Raw genomic sequence first — 21,124 nt, forward strand, 5'->3', positions numbered from 1 at the left:
GTAACCCCGCCTCGATCCAAAAGGAAGAGGCGGGGAAATATAAATACATTATATTATTATTATTATTATTATTATTATTATTATTATTATTATTACTAGCATGATACATCTTCACATTACAGACATTTGATTTCTTTTTTAGCAGAGGTAAGAGAATAATGCATCTGTTATCAAATGATACTCCATATAAGATTTTAACAAGTGTTTACACAATTCTATTATCTTTGAATATGTAACTAAAAATTTGAGTATGATATTATTAGTTAAATTATAGAAAGTAATTTTCAAATTATACGCACTGCGTTACAATAAAATTCCAGGATCTGGAGCCACATTTGCACTTAGCAAAGTTGAACTGTTCAACTGTGGAATACATTGCCTTTGAAGGTGCTGGATTAATATTCACTGGAGTTAGGTTAGGTGGCTGCCTCTACGATTCTATGATTCTAATTATTGGGGTGGTTGAAGTCTTCCTTTACTACTGTATCTCTCTTATTAGTGTTTGCTCATGTTTTCAGGAAGACATCATCCAGTTATTCTGTTTGGCTTGGGGTCTATAGTAGACCTCCACAGTAATGTCACTGTTATTTCCTTCCCCTTTAATTTTTAGCCAAGCTGTTTTCTGTTCTTTAAATCATGGATCTGCCCACACAGGTGTACATGTCTTTGATGTATAATGCTATTCCTCCTCCTTTCTTGTTTGGACTATTTCTTTGGAATAGTTTATAACTTTCTATTAAATTCCAATCATGAGGTTCATCCCACCAGGTTTCAGTGATGCCTATTCAATCATATTTGCTTCCCTGTGTCGAGAGTTCAAAATCATTTTTTTTATTTTCTCCATATCTGTCATTAATGTAGAAACATATAAAACCACAGGTCATTCTCTCCAGCTGATTCTTTACTAGACTCCTCACTTCCACCATGGCAAACAAAGTTGCTTCATGATACTTCTGTGTGCCATCTGATGACCTAGGATGGTACACCCAGAAACAAAACATAGCAAAGTCTGAGATAGAGTTTTCCAGAGCTGCAGAGAGCTCTTTTTAAAATAATTGTATTTTTAGTTCTATTGTTCCAAAGAACAAGCCCAATTATTTCCACAGTTACATTAAAAAAAAATCTTTTATTTATACATTTCTCAAAAGTAACAAAAAAAATGTATTGTGAATTAGTTTTTGAATCTTGCTGGTGATGCCAAACACTTTGATCCAATCCTTCTCATCACCTCAACAACCACAACAAAGCACAGTAGTACCCTAACCGGGTTGAACCTGATCCATAACCCATCACCTGAACAACATTTCAGGTGATGGGTTATTGTCTGTTGTACCACCCAAGGCCTTCTCTACACCGATCAAATCGCTTCATCTCAGCAAAGAGACTGGATGTGCATGACTCAAGCCTCAATTCTAGTATCAAACAGACCAAACAATGTCCATCCTGCACAGCACCAGAACCAGGGTATAATACCCTTAAAATATATTTTTAAATGCCCTTAAAATAAATTTTAATAATTCATCAATTGCTCTGGAGCTTACCATTCCAATACCAGGCAGCTGTGTACCGCTCAAAAACCCAGCACAGTGGCCAGGGTCACTCACTCTGAGGTCAGAAGGAGATCCTCACCCATATGATTGAGCCTGGACACCTTGTTCTGCTTCAGTGATCTGTCCGCTGCAGCTTCCTCGTGCAGCAAAATATGGTGCCAGCAATACCCTGGGTGGACTGTACCCTGCCTAAGGCACACAAAAACAACAACAAAATTCTAGCATTGAAGAACTTCTTCTATTGATTAGTCTTTTTAGGATAAGAGCTGTTGAGATTCCACATTTTGGCAGGTAAATTACTAAGTTAAATTCAAAAGGATGAATCCATAGTAATTAAAGTGGAACCATAATGTTATGACTGGGTAGTGTGAAAGAGCCCAAAATCACTAGTCCTGGAGCCTGAAGGGGACATCTGAGAAGCAAGAAAGGGTCCTAAAGGCTTCAAAAATGCATCTGGGACTGCAGGGCTTACTTAATTCCCACTCCTGTTCTAGCCTTTTGGGATAGTCAAGATACATTTGAAAGTGTATGGTTACAGACTCAGACTATGGCCTTGGAATCAAATATTAGTACATGGCTACAAACTTAGACTATGGCCTTGGAATCAGAGTCTCTTTTCTATCAAGGGACCTTAAAATACAAATTACATTTTGCAGTACAAAAAGTTTGTATGAGTTACAAAGAGCTAGAATTCATTTCTTCTCAGCATAGAATTAACCTTAGTACAGAATTTTGGAAGGGGTGAGAGTATGCATGACTCTGGTTGCAAAGCAACAGATCAGTCTGTTTCCACTCCATGTGAGTTTTGCATATATTACTCATAAATCTGTTCCATCCTATTTCCACTCCTGCCTTCAATTTCGGTGGTAGGGATTTTGTAAAGATTGCATAATTTAACTTATTTTATCACAAAAATAAGTTTCATCATCAAAATATCATTCCATATTTTAATATCTATTTTGTTCTAAAGTGAATTTTGTTCAATTTTTATGTTAAGCCAAAGCAGTGTATCACAAAATTCAAAGAAGGGGAGACTCAAGGAATAACTTTTTCAATTTACATATTAGTCCAGAAAGTATGAGCAGTTTGATTCACTTAAAAAACAGACCATTTAATATGTTTGAGTATCCCTAATTTATCATCTATGTCAGTTTTGCATGTTTTAAGTTTATAAGTCCATTCGATCCTATTAAAAATGCAAATTCATATCTTAATTTATGTTGCATATAATTTAAATCAGTATTTTTGAGCTGATCTTTCAAAACACAGCTGTGTAATTGTACTTGGTTTCCAACTGTACATTTCTAAAGATATTTTATACTAAAACATTATTTTGTAAACACATAGCATATTCTGAAAGTTTATTAAAATAGAAACAATACTTTTGGCATTTTTAATGTTGCCAAATATGTGAACATTTTAATTGATAGTAGGCCTGGCATACATGGAGATCAACACTCCATGGATTGGTTGGCCTTGGAAGGATGTTGTTGTTATGATCAATAGATCAATAAATATTTTTCCTGATGGTTGTTAATTAATTATACATATTCTGACCTATTTCTGAGCCTAGAACTGCCTTTTACTTTTGGAGAGAGACAAAATCCCAAGAATAATTTCATCCCAACCCACACAGTTGTCTGGAAGTTACCGAGATTGTCAGTTCATAAAAGAATTCAGAAAGAGCAAACTCCACAAGCTTCCCTAGCTCTGGCAATATTAAATGATAAGAATAGATGGTGACTCACCATCTATCACTCAGCGGTCTGGAGATCTCACTGCTATATCTGCACTGGAACATGTCTATAGTAAAATGTAATCATATAATTGTTCTTTCCATTTACACACTTTGAGGCAGATATCTATAAGCTAAACAAATTATTATTTGATGCTCATTGATGTTATTATGAACCATCTTTGTTTCTTGGGGGATTCTGCTCTTCCTCCTTCATTTTGTATCCTAAGAGAAGAAGTAGGCGGCAGAGGAGGAGGAGAGATGATTAGAAATTGCAGTGCATACTTTAATAAATATTCCTGCTTTCAAAGTTACTTCCCTTTTCCTTCACAATCAGCTTTCTTTGTCATCTGAGTCCAAGCAATAGGCAGAATTCAAGCCCAGATTTTAATTTTTTTTAAAAAAATTCCCATGCTTTCTGCCCTAAAACCATGTAGAAAACCCCTTGAACATGTTAAAACATGTGAAAATATGCCCTCCTTGACCATACCTCCTACACAGTTTACTTCCTACATATTATACCCTACCTCCTACATAGTTGGCTGGGAAAGTACTGATAAGGGAAGAGAACCTTGACATTCTTGTCACTGGGGGTTCTAGGTCTTCACTTCCTTAATCTGCCAGGAAAAACCAGGAAAGCCAAATTTTACCAAGGTATGGGTTGTCCTAGGTTTACCAGTGTAACCCTACCTTAAAATAGCCCTGTAAACAACTAGCTAACGCCTACTGCATTGCAGTAGAATTCCCAGCCCTAGTGTCACTTGGTTCAGGAGGGCAAGGCTGCTGGAAGGAGGGCCCAAAAGGCCAAGTTCATCCCTTCTTCTTCCTCCCTGCAGCAGTGGTGGCCTCCTCATGAGGAGGCCGCCACCACCACTGCCACAGGAAATCAGGACCGGGGGCACTCGACCTTGTCTTTCTCCATGGGAGTGCCAGCCTCCTCATGAGGAGACCACCATTACCACTAGGAAATAGGGCTGGGGACACTCAGCCTTGTCCTTCCCTGCAGCAGTGGAGGTCTCCTCAAGAGACTGTCTCCGCCACAGGAAAACAGGGTGCCAGCAAGAGGAGAGCCACTAGGTGTCATTCAATGAGGCTATACCATCGCACCTCCTAATGATGCCACTGCTACACTGGCATACTCTTTGTGTTGTAGCAGAAGAAAGAGAGATTACTCTAAGGCAGGGATTCCCAACCTGTGCTCCAAAGAGCCCTTAGAGTTCCGCACACACTTCCCAGGTGCTCAGCAGCCGCCCCAGGAAAATGAAAGAAATAAAAACTGAATGAAATTAAAGAATAAAAATATATTCTTTTACATACTTCTGAACATCATATGTAAGACATATGGTAGGCCTCTGCCATAGAAATAAGGGCTCCGCAAGTCAAAAAGGTTGAGAACCTCTGCTCTAAGGTGTGGTTTAAATAGTCTGTCAGATTCCAATCTCTACCCAGTGAGATCCTGAAAAGATTCACAAGTGGGAAGTAAATTTTCTGAGATGACCAAAGCAATAAGGTGGGAAGACCTCTACCCCACCTGAGTCAGTGGTACACCTGAAAGGGACCAGGACAAGTTCTGTGGCATGAGAGCACTGTACTTCAACTGTGGTAAACAGCTGAAGAATACAGGAAAATGGGATGAACTGCCACTGCCAATTTCAGGCATCTCCTGCCCAAGGCAGTTACCACTGTCCGATGATAGGGTCAGCCCTGCTGAGAACTGAAGGCATACAGTACGTACAGAAATTTTCTAAATTCATTTTTTTTTTTTAAAAACCATTATTCTTTATTGCAAAATCCCTCTGTTATGTAAACCTACTCCTTATTAAGATTGTTGCTCTGCAAACACAAATCGTTGTAATGAATAGAGACTGCAATTTCACTGTAATTCTTGCATTTTCTCATTTCCTGCAGGTTTTATGAGCAGCCTTGATTTTTCAGGAGTTGGTTTGTGCGCCTCATGTAAATTCGCAGTTCACAAAATCCCATCCAAGATTAACTTAGCTCAGATGCATTTAAGGCTGGGTGTCTTTTTGGTGTGCAAAAGCAGTGAACACGGGTCAAGTTTAATTTGAACCTTGCAAAGATCTTCAGGAAAATGACAAGATTGCATTTTTAATAGATTTTAAGTAAATGCATGAGGAATTTTGCCTCTTATACTTGGAGATAAATATCACAGGGTATCAGTGTTTCACCCAATACAGAGACCTCCAGATACCATTTATCATTTCAGACACCCAATATTTTCTAATCTTTCAATTTATCTGAATCTTTTCCAAAGAGGCTGCACAAAATTTGACTCGCTTCTCAAAATGCAATCAATGTAATGCTTCAGAGGCAGGGGACAGTTCAATAACTTTTGTTTGGATTATCAATGAAAAATTTGTCATTGCATCTGTCTTTCAGATACATATAAGCATCCACATGCAGTAGGATTGTTTGACTGATTTCTTCTAAAACATAGGTATTCTGAGTAGGGGGATGTGTGAAGAAGCCAAAGGAGTCCAAGCTCTGACTGGTATGGTTTGGTCTCCAGTTCCTGGATGACCAGCATGGGGCCAATGCAATTTGAGTTCCCGAGTTCTCTCATTGAAGGATAACCATGAAGACACTTGGAAAAAAGTACATGTGAAAAAAATGGGCATAGTAACATTTGTACAATTCAAATGGGGGGGGGGGACACTGCTCATACATGCTTAAGGCAGCATCTGTATTGCAGAAATAATCCAGTTTGACACCATTTTAACTGCCATGGCTCAATGCTATGAAATTTTGGGGTTTGTAGTTTGGTGAGATACTTAGCCCTCTCTGTGAGAGAGCTCTGGTGCCACAACAAACTACAGTTCCCAGAATTCCACAACATTGAGCCATGGCAGTTAAAGTGGTGTCAAAGTGGATTATTTCAGCTGTGTGGAAATAGTCTGTCAGTGGGGGAAAGGTGTTGACACAATCTGAACCACTGAAGACTTGTGCCTTAGCACATGCCCATCTGGGAGGAAAGGAGGAAAGAAAGGGGTGGGTCTTATAATAATAATAATAATAATAATAATAATAATAATAATAATAATAGAGATGGAACCAGGTCTGGCCCAGCAATCATAGTTCACCAAATTACTCTGTGTCTGTCAAGAAAAAGAACTGCATTATCATAGAACACAATCATAACATAGAAGCAAGAAATCACTATATCTCTCCTGGAAAATGAAATATCTTTTCAAGAGAAAGAATTATTAGTACCTTTATTTTTTAAAAAAATGGAATGGAGTTAGCCAGGCAGACCTTATTAAGAAAGGACTTCTACAAGTGAAATGTCACCCAAGAGGGCCAAGATGGCTGGGTATCTGAAGGCCTTCAGTGGAAACCCCCTCCCCAAAATGGATGCATGGTTTCTATGGGTCATAAAATTCCTACACCTACACTAAAGTCACAGCAGCACACAGTGTGTCATGAGTTCTCAGTTAAAGCACAATATCACCCTGTAAATAAAACATGAGAGAAAACCTACTAGGGGCAGAGGGCAGGGAGGCAGGGGGCATTTTTCTCCCAGACCCCTCTTCCACCGGCTGCACCCCACACATACACAACAAGCCTAAATACAGGTACTTCCATTTTCTTCTATAGAGTGTCTCAAAATAATGAGCAGTAGTGACCTCACATCACTTCCTGTCACCATTTTGAGAATGCCTATAGTAGGAAATGGAGGCATTTGCAGTAGCAGGAGATTCTAGGGGATGTGCAGGTAGAGTGGGATAGTGTGTTTCCATGCATTTCAGGGATGTTTTGTGCAGTTGTCAGGCCAAAAAAAAACAAAAAACCCAAATTGTGACAAAAATTAAAATTGGTCCCTTAAAAGTGGGGTCCAGGGTCTGCACACAGCCCTTAGGCAGCATTCTGTACACCTCTGCTCTACACTCATGTTTATTCAAATATGTGGTGTCTGTAAATGTGATAGAACATTTGATGCTTTATATGCTATGCAAAGCCATTCCGTCTTTCTTACTAAAATATGATTTCAGGCATTGGCTTTTGTGGACTTTATGGGTCCTCGGTGTTATAGATTATTGATTATAGATTATTTTAAAACCAGAATTTTAACCAGAAATCAGCAGGGTGACCAGGAGCTCGATTGGAAAGGAAACATTTTTATTTTTAGCTGCAGCTGTTGTGCCTAGAAGGACAAAATGTTGGAATGTAATTCTGAATATAAGTAATTCTGAATGTAATTTTTAAAAAATAAGACTGGATATAAAGGGAAGAAATGAAAAAAGTACAAGGGCCCATTACATACTGGACTGTACAATACACTAGGAGTATGTTATCACATCTTGTAACATTCATTGTCGAATCAAATGTCCATTTCTAGACATTCAGCTTTTCCTTTTGACTGGAAAATAAGCAGGTAAAAGTTCCAAAGAGAGTTAAATGCTTCAATGGAAAAAAATAACCAAAGAAAGAAATTATAATTCCCAGATTCATTTGCACTGTTTTATGCATGGCACAGTCTCCCTTATGGAACAAACAAAGTGCTTCCTGAGGCACATACTAAAGTATTGCCATAATAATTTTATTTTATTTTTCTCATTCTTCTCAGTTCTTCTGCCCCAAAGCACAGATCATCTTAAATGAAGGACTGTTGGGACAGCCATTAAGTTATGTTTATCACAGCCAGGTCTTCCATGACAATTTCATTTGCTAAACATTCTTATACTTCATTACGTTATTTCTCTCATAATCTTTCAGTGTTTCCCGTTTGAAATGGAGTATTCCATTATTTTTGATTTATTAGGCCCTTATCTATGGTTAACGATGACTGATTCCCAAAAATCAGTTTTTAAGCTTTTGCAAAATATTGATTAGTCCATTCATTTTTCATCACTCTTGTCTGGGATTCACACACTACATTAACTCATTAATGACTTCAACTGAAGGTAATAATAGGATAAATTATTCAGTGCTGTCATAGAATTATACTTGCATTGGACATATATTTTTCTCTCAACTTTATATGTGGCCTAATGTTCTATGTGAAACGACATAAACAGCATAGTTGAGAACATAGCTTGTACAAATCAGGATGGACAAGGCAACAGGGTTCACACACTCGGACTGTTAAGAATATTCATAAATTTTCATGTCATCTTTGAAAAGGGATTGCTCCAACATATTGAGACACCCCACCAAAAAATTGTTAACCATCATGAAGTCAGTGGTAGGTTTTATGGCACAAAAAAACCATATTTTGAGCAAAAATATCTGTTCAAAAGGAAATATAAAACAATAGCTAGTACCCTGCATCAGGTGATGTACACATATCATGTACTAGATTACCGCACTACACTCTTATAGTGTTGCTATTCCACTTTAACGTCTCTGGCTGCCTTCTGTTGCATTCCAGGATTTGCAGTTTAAGTCGGGGCATTTAAAATTCTCAGCAAGAGAGCTCTTAGGCCTCACTGAATTACAAATGCCAGAATGCAACAGGAGGCAGCCAGAGTATTTAAAGTGGAATAGCAGCACTATAAGAGTGTACTGTGGTAATCTCCATAGTTACATCTCTGCAGATGAATCTCCCAATAATACCTCACATACACCCCAAAAACTGTAAACAGGGAAGACACCCCCCCCCATTGCCATCACTGCAACATGATCCCTTCTGTCTTGTCACAGAGCACAGAGATCAACAGGGATATGTCCAGCTATTTTTCTATACTTGGATGCACTGTAGCTATATCTATACTGAAGCATTAATGCAATTTAACACTGCTTTAAGTGCTATGGCTCAGTGGTATGGACAGAGGCATTATTCAAGGGGGGGCATGAAGACTAACCAGGTACCACCCCAAGAGAGGGTGACATCACTGCTCCTCAAATATCTGCCTTTTGGCAGATATTATGATGATGATGATGATGATGATGATGATGATGATGATGATGATGATGCATGGTCAGAACAGAATTCCAACTTCCACACCAGCCTCCCCAAACTGTATCATAATTCACCAACAAGATTCCAGCCAATGGGATTTTTTTTTTTGTACAAATGAAATTTTCACAAAAAGGCCCAAATGCAAAAAATAATTGAAAATTTTGCAAAAAAAAATCCTCTTGCAATCTCAGTCATCAGAGAGAAAACTCTTGAAATTTCCCTCCTCATTTATGAGAATAAATTAAGCTAAACTTCATATTGTGATCACATATGCATGCACACATATGCACACCCGGATACATAAAGGCATACAGAGACTATGCTTATTAGCTGCCGGGCCAAATTTAAACCTCGTATGTAAATTATTTAAAACAAGTCAGGAATACGTGTGATTTTCCATTCCCAAAGCAAAAGCTATACATTCAACATTTCTCGACACGGATTCCAAGTGTGGCCATTTGGGGATTATTATCACTGGAATGGCAAAATAGAAGAGGCAGTTTAATTGAGCATTCTATTGCACCATTAAGCCAATGTGCAACAATGTTGCAGATCTACACTAATTTATAGTGATGCCTGTGTTTCTACATAGGTAACACGATGTATAATTAAGCCAACTGAGCATGTAATATGCAACAATTACTCAAATCTGCTTTGTTAAAAATCGCAAATGTGGAAAATTCCTAAATGTGTCCCAAATGTGAAATGTCAGAGATGAGCTGCAGAAAAATACAGCAGTTCCCTTAGCGCATGCTACATAGATGTTGGATGACCAAGAAATAATCTGTCTATCCGCCATACTTATTTCCACTGATGCCAGTATTGTTGAAAATGTGCTTAAAATTTGGCTAACTGGCCACTGCAGTTAGGAATGTTGTGGTGCAGTGGTTTGAGTGTTGGACTAAAACTCTGAAGACTGGGGTATAAATCCCTGCTTGGCCACAGAAACCTACAAGGAGACACACAAGATGTGGACAACTGCATAGACCAAGAAACAGTTCACCTCCATGAATACCTGAGCTACATCCCCAGCATACAAAAATAATTCTGCTTTTCTTCAGAGTCACTCTTAAAAGATGACTAGCAGTGGCATCCCAGTTGCTATCTTGAGATGAACTCAGACAAAAACAAATAGCTGGAGGGGTCAGAGTTTGGGCTTTCTCGCATTTGGGGAACTTTCTGTGCAGTTTTCAGATGAAAATCACTGAAAATCATGCCAATATTTTTAAAGGGAGTTGGAGGGATTGGGAGATTGGCAAAACACTTCAGGGCACTTTGCACACTCTTCTTTAAAATAATAGATTTGGCCATGGTTTGTCATGGATGTCACCATTCCCTAACTGAAATGCATTAACTAGGGAGGTGATGATATGTTGAGAAGTACCATACAGCTCAAGGATTTTTGCTTATGACTCATGTTGCTTGACCGTGGTTGCATTTGCACTGCAAAAGTAATGCAGTTTGACACTATTTTAACTGCCATGGTTCAAAGCTATGGAATTTTGGGCTTTTTAGTTTAGTGAAATGTTTAGCCTTCTCTGTCAGCGAGCTCTGGTGCCACAACAAACCACAAACCCCAAGATTCCATTGCATTGAGCCATGGCAGTTAAAGCAGTATCAAACGGCATTATTTTTGCAGTACAGATGCAGCCATAGTATCGGTCAGAGACTACAAAAGTGCCACTTAATAATAAATAATAATAATAAAAATTTTATTTATATACCGCCCTTCCAAAGATCAGGGCGGTGAACAACATAAAAACAATACAATAACATAAAATACATCCAATCACTTACATCAATATAAAAACAATTTAAAAACCCCGTTAGCCAATCTTCTTGCCAGCAAAAGAGGAAGGGAGGCCAGCTGGAACTTCAGTCGGGGAATGCAGCATGGAATAAGAAGGTTTTTAACTCCCTTCTGAATTGAGCCAGGGAGGAGGCTGAGCGGAGCTCTGTGGGCAGCGTGTTCCATAGGGCTGGGGCGGCGATGGAATATGTCTTCCTCATAGTAGAGGTAAACCTAGCCCCTGGAACCCTAAGTAATTGCTGCCCAGAAGTTCTGAGGGTGCGGGGCGGAATGTACGGGGAGAGGCGGTCCTTCAGGTATCCTGGGCCCAAGCCATTTAGGGCTTTATCGGTAATCACCAACACCTTATACTGTGCCCGGAAGCAAATAGGCAGCCAATGCAGGTCTTTTAGCACAGGTGTAATGTGGCTGGCCCTGGAAGTACCAGTGATCAGCCTGGCTGCCGTATTCTGTATCATCTGTAGCTTCCGAGTTTGGTATAAGGGTTGCCCCATGTAGAGTGCATTGCAGAAATCCAGTCTCGAGGTTACCAGAGCGTGTACCACTGTTTCAAGGTCCCTCTGGGCCAGGTATGGGCGCAGCTGGCGAATAAGCCGAAGCTGATAACAGGTGCTCCTGACCGTCACGTTCACCTGAGCTGTCAGGTGAAGCAACGAGTCAAGAAGCACCCCCAGACTGCGCACGGAGTCCTTCACAGGAAGCGTGATCCCGTTCAGGACAGGTGGAACCACCGCCATTCCTGGACCAGGGGAACCTATCACAAGTACTTCCGTTTTCTCTGGATTCAGTCTGAGTCGGTTTTCCCTCATCCAGACCATTACTGACTCTAGACAGGCCACAAGAGGAGAGACGCCATCCTCAGTCACTGCATTGGGTGCTATTTGGGTGTCATCAGCGTACTGATAACCCTGCGCCCCATGTCTCCGGATGATCTCTCCCAGCGGTTTCATGTAAATGTTAAATAGCATGGGAGACAGAATGGCTCCTTGGGGGACCCCAGTTGTAAGGGCCCTCCTATCGGAGCACACGTCTCCCAGCTGCACCATCTGGAACCTCCCAGAGAGGTAGGACCGGAACCACTGGAGCGCAGTGCCCCCGATTCCCACCTCAGCCAGGCGCTCCAGAAGGATACCATCATCTATGGTATCGAAAGCCGCTGAGATGTCCAAGAGCACCAACAGGGACACGCTTCCCCTGTCAATGCCCAGACGCAGATCATCGACCAAGGCGACCATGGCCGTCTCAACCCCGTAACCCGCCCGAAAGCCAGTTTGAAATGGGTCCAGATAATCCGTTTCATCCAAGACCGACTGAAGCTGGATTGCAACCGCCCTCTCGATCACCTTCCCCAAAAATGGCAGCAGCGAAACTGGCCGGTAATTATTATGTACCAGGGGGTCGAGGGAGGGCTTTTTTAATAAAGGTTTTACAATGGCCAATTTTAAATCAGTTGGAAATTGCCCTTCCCTCAAGGATGTATTAATAATCCGGCGTAACAATAAAGTTACCGCCGGTCCCCCCTGAGCCGCTAGCCATGAGGGACAGGGATCGAGAGAACAGGTTGTCTTCCGAACACTTCCGAGGATCTTGTCCACATCATCGGTACTTACCAACTCAAACCGATCCAGTTTAATGGAGTCCACGGAGGCTCTGGATGCCTCTACCCTAGGTTCTGCTCTAATGTCGGCGTTAAGACCTTAGCTTATCCGAGAGGTTTTATCCGCGAAGAAGTTATTAAATTGGTCACAGCAGGCCTTAGAAGGTTCAAGGATCTGGTTCAGGGCAGGAGGGAGCTGAGTTAGCTCCCTGACCACCCTGAACAACTCTGCTGGACGCGACTCCGCGGACGTGACACGAGCACCATAGAACGAGTTCTTAGCTGCTCATATCGCCTCTCCGTAGTCCTCTAACAGTTGGGCTAGGAGAGCCTTGTCGTCTAAGCGAAGGTGTTTCCGCCAACGGTACTCTAGCCGTCGCAGTTCCCGCTTCCTTGCCCGGAGATCTTCCGTATACCAGGGCTTACGCTTGGAAGCGGGTCTGAGAGGGCGCTTGGGAGCGATACTGTGTATAGCCCTAGAGAGACCGGTATTCCAAATACCAGTCAGGGCATCAACAGAGTCGCCGTCACTTCCAATCATGTATCCCTCTAGGGCTTCCTGGAACCTTTTAGATTCCATCAGCCTTCGAGGGTGGACCATCCTAATAGGTCCGCCACCCCTGGGGGGGATCTGGGTAGAGACCTTGATTTTTGCCTCTACCAAGAAATGATCCATCCATGACAGGGGGGAAATGTTAGTTATTTCCGCCCATGGATTTTCCGCATCCGAACAGAAGACCAAATCAAGAGTATTACCGGCAAAATGCGTAGGACCCGAAATCAGCTGGGACAGGCCCATGGCCGTCATGGTATCCATGAATTCCCGAGCCGCACCGGATGGAACATAGCTGGCCGTGAGGGAGATGTTGAAGTCGCCAAGGACAAGTAGCCTGGGCGTCTCCAGCATCAGCTCAGCGACCAGCTGTGTCAGCTCGTTAAGGGAGTCCATTAGCGCACGGGGTGGCCGATACACCAATAGAATCCCCAGACTGTCCCTAGCCTTTAGGGTCAGGTAAATACACTTGATATAGGAAGTCTGTCGGATGTGGTTCCTAGTGAGAGACAAGGTGTTCCTATGTATCAAGGCCACACACACACCCGCCCACCTAACCTGGGCTGGTCCTTCACCGAGAACCCAGCAGGTAGGGCCTGAGCCCACACAGCGTCTCCTTCAAGCCCAAGCCAGGTCTCGGTAATGCAAGCCAGATCGCAATTATAATCCTCCAACAGATCGTGGAGGATGTGGGCCTTGTTGTTGATCGATCTGGCATTGCACAGGAGCAGCGACAGGGTTTGTGGCACGGTTGGAGTGACCCTCAGGTCCCTTAGGTTGGGAAGGGGACAGGAAGGAGAGATAGATATGACGCATCGATCTCGCCTTCCCCTGGAACGCAAGTCCCTTCTCCCACCGCCATACCTCCCCCTGCCCCACACTACCTCAATGGGAGCTCCGCTCGTATCGATGTTATCCCCCCCCTCCCCAGCCCATGCATCCCCCGCATCCATAACCTCCCCCCACCCTTCCCCGGCAATTGAAAGAGCAGGGGTTAGCCACTTTAGGCATCCCCTGCTCTAAAGCTAACATCTACGCAGCCTCCCTAGATCCTGCAGAAACTGCGCAACTGCGCAGTTGTGACGCTGCGGAGTCCTACAGCAGTCCGTGGGCGGCCTCCCTGGGGCGGTGCGCAGATGCGCACCTCCGACACCCCAGAGAGAGCCGCCCGGCAGCAGCAGCGTGGCCCCTGGCCCAAAGTCTGGCAGGAGGGAGGCGTGGTGGAGGAGGAGTCCAGGCAGCTGGCTTAAAGCGTGTCGCTGCCACCGACACGCCCCTCGCTCCGCCTTCCCCCCAGATGTCCCCCAGCTGGTCCTCCGAAGCCGCCTTGGAGCCGCAGCAAAAAACAAGCAGGAGTCCTACAGCAGTCCGTGGGCGGCCTCCCTGGGGCGGTGCGCAGATGCGCACCTCCAACACCCCAGAGAGAGCCGCCCGGCAGCAGCAGCGTGGCCCCTGGCCCAAAGTCCGGCAGGAGGGAGGCGTGGTGGAGGAGGAGTCCAGGCAGCTGGCTTAAAGCGTGTCACTGCCACTGACATGCCCCTCGCTCCGCCTTCCCCCCAGATGTCCCCCAGCTGGTCCTCCGGAGCCGCCTTGGAGCCGCAGCAAAAAAACAAGCAGGAGTCCTACAGCAGTCCGTGGGCGGCCTCCCTGGGGCGGTGCGCAGATGCGCACCTCCGACACCCCAGAGAGAGCCGCCCGGCAGCAGCAGCGTGGCCCCTGGCCCAAAGTCCGGCAGGAGGGAGGCGTGGTCCCCAATAATGAGCATGCACAACTTTTTGAGTACAGACGCGCTTAAAACTGAGTCCACAGATAACTTGGATTCCCTTCCTCCCCAGTTCTCTTCTTTATAAAACTAAGATACTAGTGTGTCTCCTAATTAGTGAAATGTCATGCTCATTATTAATGTCTGTGGGATGATTTAAAAAAAATAACAGCAACAACTTCACAAAAATGGATAAACCCAGACAAAGCACAAAGAAACTATATTTCATCAGGGAAACCATGGGCATTGCTATCCTCTTTCACAATAAATTTAACTCACACTTTTAATAAAAATCAAACCATAGCTAAAGGGGTTTTCATTTTATACCTCAGAGGGGAATCATTTTATTAGAATTTAAAACATATAGATTAAATAAGGACTTTCTAAAAATTCCTAAACTTACCTGCTCAGCTAAATAAATTTTCAGACTCTGCACTTGGGATAATTTTAATAGAGTTTTGATCCCTGGGTAGACAGATATAACAGTCACATAAATCCAAGATTTTCAGCATCTTCAAAGACATAAAATGTTTATGAGAGAATATGGTTTTAGAGACATCTGGTGGTTATACAGTCCTAAGGAGAGAAATCAACAGTGTCAGTATTAAGCATAAATTCTATTTTTCAACAAAAATGTCTTGTAAAGAGGAAAAGAGATTAGCTTGTGTCATGTTATCTAGGAATACATGACTAAATTTGCCACAAGAGGTGACCTTGTTTTACAAGCAACAAAAAGCTCATGTTCTTATTTTAAATGAGAGGAAAGAGATCCTAAGCAAACAAAACTAAAGTAACATGAATTATTTCAAGCAACCATGGAATTGTCAAATAATAAAAGCTGAACCTCTCTCACACAGAGAAAGAGAGAAAGAGAGAGTTAAACAAATACAAATTAATTTCCCACCATTTTGGTGGTGAAAAACTAACAACATTGGAAACAGAAATGAAATGCAGCAATAATACAGCACTTTAAAGTATTTGGTATGATTTATACAAATTCTCTTGATAATTATTTCCATAATATGAATGACAGGCCCAAAGTTGTATGTCCTTTCTGTCGAAGCAGGAGCTGATGCTGGGGAAATCGAGGCTTCCCAAAGCTAATAATGAGTTTATTGAGTCAAGTCTTGAAGTGGAACCTCCTGGTTCAATCCATGATATCATGACATGATATTACTTCTATTTGTGCTTTAAACCAGCAATGGCAGATATAGACTGGGATCTTTCTGAGGGTCTCTGGGTGATTGGCAACAACCCTCCAAAGGGTATTGTAATCAGAGCATCCTTTGAATTGCAAGAATCATAGAGTCATAGAGTTGGAAGAGTCAGACAGCTTGCTTCCACCTCAATATGACACTCCTTCAAATATTTAGAAGGGCAATCATATCACCTCTTAATCTTCTCTTCTCCAGGCTAAACATACTCAGCTCCCTAAGTCACGTCTTGTAAGGCATGGTTTCCAGACTCTTCACCATTTTGGTCACCCTCCTCTGGACATGCTCCAGCTTTTCAAAATCCTGGTGCCATAGCTAGGCTTTGGTTATCTCTCAGTCCATTTTTTCTGATGCTCTGGCATTTGGTAGACTGAAGCAGCTCCCTCAGCCAGAAGATGCTGTGGGGAAAGGAATGAGGGTGAAGGGCTGCAGGGAAAGGCTGCAGATGCCATAGACTCTTCCTGTTGTCTCTAGGTTAGATCACTGCCCATAGATGCAACAGAAAACTCTGTCTCCTTGTCAGTGTTAAAGAAAGAAAGAGTTACCAGTCTGGTGTAATCAGCTTATTTTTGTGGAGCAGGAGAAGGGGATAAGAGCTAGCATGGTGTAGTGGTCTGAGTATTACAAGCTTATTGCACAGGCCCCTGGGACGTGATCAGGGCAGAACGGAAGGGGGGGGATGGGAACAGAATTGGAGCTATCACCCATTTTATCGCACGCTGGAACACTTCTGAAATCGCCTCCTCTGGGATGGATCGGGAACGGAATGCGAACTTCCGGCGGCATTCTGGCATGTGATAAAATGGGTGATAGCCCCAATTATGTTCCCATCCTGCCCCCTTTCGTTCCACACCAGGAGCGTCCCAATGGCTTGTGCGATAAGTGATAGACTGGGACTCCAGAAAACCAAGGTATGAATTCTCATTCAGAGATGGAAACTCATTCAGTGATCTTGGGCAGGTCATACTCCCTCAGTCTAAGAAGGCAATAGCAAACCTCCTTTGAAGAAATATTGCCAAGAAAACCCTAGGATGGGGTTCCCCTATGTCAGTCAACTTGAAGGGACATAACAAGAAAAATGAGGAAGGAAAATCTTGCCCTTGGTTTTAGAGAGGGAGGGAATCAGTAATCTCTGTTCTCATCTGTCAAATAAGCATATAAGCATACAAGCAAATAAGACTGTCCTGAATATCAATATGAAGGAATTTGCAAATGAACGGAATGTAAATAGAATCTCCCCCCCTCATTTGCAGCAGCAGAATTCAGTAAGTACACATTTTCTCAGTGTGGGAAGGACTGTGTTACACCTGTCTAGTATTTAAAAAAAAAAAAAAAAGCTTGTCAAAGAAAAAATTGATGAGAACCCCATTTCAGCAGAGCAAATGTGGCTGAATGCATAGGGATGTGAATCTGGACTTTTAAGAATTAAGTACTCAAAGCCCTGTGCCCTGAGGGACAAAACTCTCACTGTTTGTTGCTCTCAGTTATCTTCCATAGCCCAGGGACTATTACCTTCTTCCAGATGGATATATCAGTTATAAAATTGGATTTTAAAGTTTTCCAGACATACCAAACTTTTCCCCCCATACTTTAATTGACCTTTAGAAAAATGTTCTGTACATGTTTGTGATTTTATTGGTTGTCAACATACTGTGCATTTTTTCTGCTAAAAGAAAGAATCTTTGCTTTATTTTATACTTTAAATGAGGGGAAAGAAAGTCCTAGAATTCTTTTTTTTACCTGGCCACTCATTTTTCTTTCTCTGAAATGGCAATCCTATATCCCTTACGCAGGAAAGGGTGAAAATAGAGAAGATTATTGGAATGGATAGGATTGTATTGGGACTTGACCTTCTCACCTATTTCCAAGCATGAGGACTACAGGTTTCGTCTATTATCATAATGCTGCCCAGTGAGCATATATACTGTATATACTCATGTATAAGTCTAGAAATTTTAGTCAAAAAATTGTCCCCAAAAACAAAGGTTGACTTATCTACAGGTCAATGTTAGTACTGTACTTTAACTCTTATTTTAAAAAAGGAACCATGCATTGGGGAAAGGCAAAGTATAATCTGTCCTGAAAGCACTGACCTTCCTCTATTCCCTCATCTATCCAGCTTTTATGATGAGTACAAACAGTTATGCCTTCTGTAATTTTGTACATTCTTTGGCATTGCTTTCTTTTGCTTCAGCCTTTAGATTCTTTCTTACATGGCCCTAAGTTTTACCCTCGACTTATCCATGGGATATATCAAAATCCATAAGCAGTTAAGCAGCCTCCAGAAGAAAAAAAAAATCGACTCTGCCTCCCAGACCTTGCTTGTGGGCAATCCTGTTCTGTCGGTGTCCTGATCAGGGTATGTGACTGAACTAAGCTCCCGTCCTTTTTTTTTCTTCTGGAGGCTGCTTAACTGCTTATGAGTGAATTCTTCAGCCTATCTGTAAAGTATTCCCACTGTGCACTGTGCAGGTACTTGCTATCTATAACCCGAATAATAATGGATGTGCTTGACTTCTATAACATGGGTTACAAAACTTCATTGTGGCTGAGGATGAGGAGGAAATCATACATAAAGTGACAGAGAAAGGAAAGAGAGTAAATAGAAGAGAAGAGAAGAGAAGAAAAGTGAGGTCTTCAATCAGAGGAATGTTCCAGGGTGTGAATTTGTAGATATTACAACAGCATTGAACAAGAGGGACATGAGCTGGGACCAGAAAGAATGGTAAAAGCTTTGATAGTCATAATGTGTATCCATGGGAAGGCCTCAGAAGATAGCATTCATTACAGGTTTTCACTCATGACAAGAGTTTGGAAAAATCAAAACCTTCACTTGAATCTTGACCAACAGATGAATTAGCTGCAGCTTAGATGCCAATGGGAATATGAAGTATACTAGGAAATCAAGTTGGGCAGGATTTCACAGGACAACCAATTAGTATGAACTGTTTTTTTTTTTTTTTTTCAGGGAGCCTCCAAAATGAAAAGAAAGAAGTGGCCATACAAAGAGCTGAAATCCTGAAAGCAATTGCTTTTTTTTATAGTTTTTTGTGGATTTTTTGGACTATGTGGCCATGTTCTAGAAGAGTTTCTTCCTGACATTTCACCAGCATCTGTGGCTGGCATCTTCAGAGAATGCTTGCCTGGAAAAAGCGGGTCTATATATACTGTGTGAGCCTGGGAATGAATGCAGGAGTGATTTGCAAGTGTATTGTTCTGTTGCTGATGGCAGGCCTCTGGCTGGGAGGCTAATGCAAAAGAGGATTAGTGTCTCCTAATTGTTGATCATTATCTACATTTTGCTATTCTTCAGGACTGGTAGCCAAATTTTGTTCACTTTAAGGGTTTCTACTTCTCGGTTGAAATTATCCAGATGTTTGTTATCCAGATGTTTCCCTGTGCATCCTGACATGGTAGTGGTTGGCATGGTCCAGAATTTCAGTGTTTTCAAACAGTATTTTATGCCCAGGATGGTTTGTGGCAAGTTTTGCTACTGCTGATTTTTCTGGCTGGCCCAGTCTGCAGTGTCTCTTGTATTCCTTGATTCTTGTTTGCACACTGCGTTTGGTGGTCCCTATGTAGACTTTTCTGCAGCTGCATGGTATGCGGTGAACTTCTGTGGCTGTGAGAGGGTCTCTCTGGTCCTTGGCTGAGCAAAGCATTTGCTGACTGGAATTACTTTTTTGTTGCTCCATGTACACCCGAGAGAGATACCCAGTGGCACCAGGAAATAACCATTAAAACAAACATCCTTCTCATGCTCTCGTGCTTAATTTTATTTATTTATTTATTTTATATTTGTCCAGCCAGGTTTTTTGTTTGTTTGTTTTAAATCAGCCTCTCTATCATTACACCAAGCTAATGAAGACTTTCTCTTACTGATGTCCTGTGGCATACAGCCTGTTCTACCTCTGTTGATACCATTTTGCTTTTTGAGTTGAGAAGTTGCAACATCCAGAACAAAAGCACTACAGTTTCCTTAAAAAGTAGGAGCACTGTTTCTGCTGGTTCCCAGGGGATGCTGGGGGAAAATACCTGTTGGATTAACGGATATCTATAGATTGCTGCTAAGTGTGCTGAAGTGCATCATGTATGTGTCTTTTCACCATATGTTTCAATGGTGCCTATGTGTATTTCACATGGGAGATTTTGGAAGAAAATTCTGCCAAATAGCTGCTTGCACTTGAGAAATGCCATTCTTCTTTTGTCTCATAGAGAACTTATTCTTTGTCAACTTAGAGGGAAATGATTCTTCAGACATGTATTTTGTATCAGAGAGAACTAGTTTTAAAGAGAAAACAAACAGGGTGAGCTTCATATGGTACAAATTTGTAATTTGCTTCATTTGTTTATTGCCAACTTTCCTTCAAGGATCTGGAAGTGGTGTACATGGCCCTTCTTCCCATTTTTATCCTCACCAGAATCCTGTGAAGTAGTTTACATTTTGATGTAAGTGACTAACTTAAAGTTATTCAAGCTCATATGGGGATTTGAACCTGGATTTCCCTATCCCTGATCCAACACTCTAACCAACTTTGCTTTTGAAAGTGCAAATAGGAAGCACCATCAAAATGGAGATTCTACACAGCATTAAATGCAATGGTTTTGTACCGTTTTTATGAGTTCTATGCAGCCATTTGCAAATGCTATTTAAAGTTTCAACACTTTTCAGATATATATCAATATTTTTTAAAAAAACAGAAATAATACTGCATATTTTATACTGGATCCAGGACATTTGCAGTTTCTGAAAGTTCCACATTCCCTACAAAGCACCTGTGCAAGACTTGCTTGCAGAAATCTGCCTGCTCAGCATTTATTGCACACAACCGCAAAGCCCTAAATAAAAATACAAACTAGAAACAAATAATACAGAGTCCACTATGAGGAATTTCCCTTTCAATTCCCTCCTAAATCCATACATTAAAGTTATGCTGTTGTTGTTGTTGTGTGCCTTCAAGTTGTTTCCAGCCTATGGTGACC

Source organism: Sceloporus occidentalis, unplaced genomic scaffold (assembly GCF_023333645.1).
Source record: "Sceloporus occidentalis isolate IW3139 unplaced genomic scaffold, rSceOcc1.0.p SCAF_2, whole genome shotgun sequence".
Lineage (NCBI taxonomy): Eukaryota > Metazoa > Chordata > Lepidosauria > Squamata > Phrynosomatidae > Sceloporus > Sceloporus occidentalis.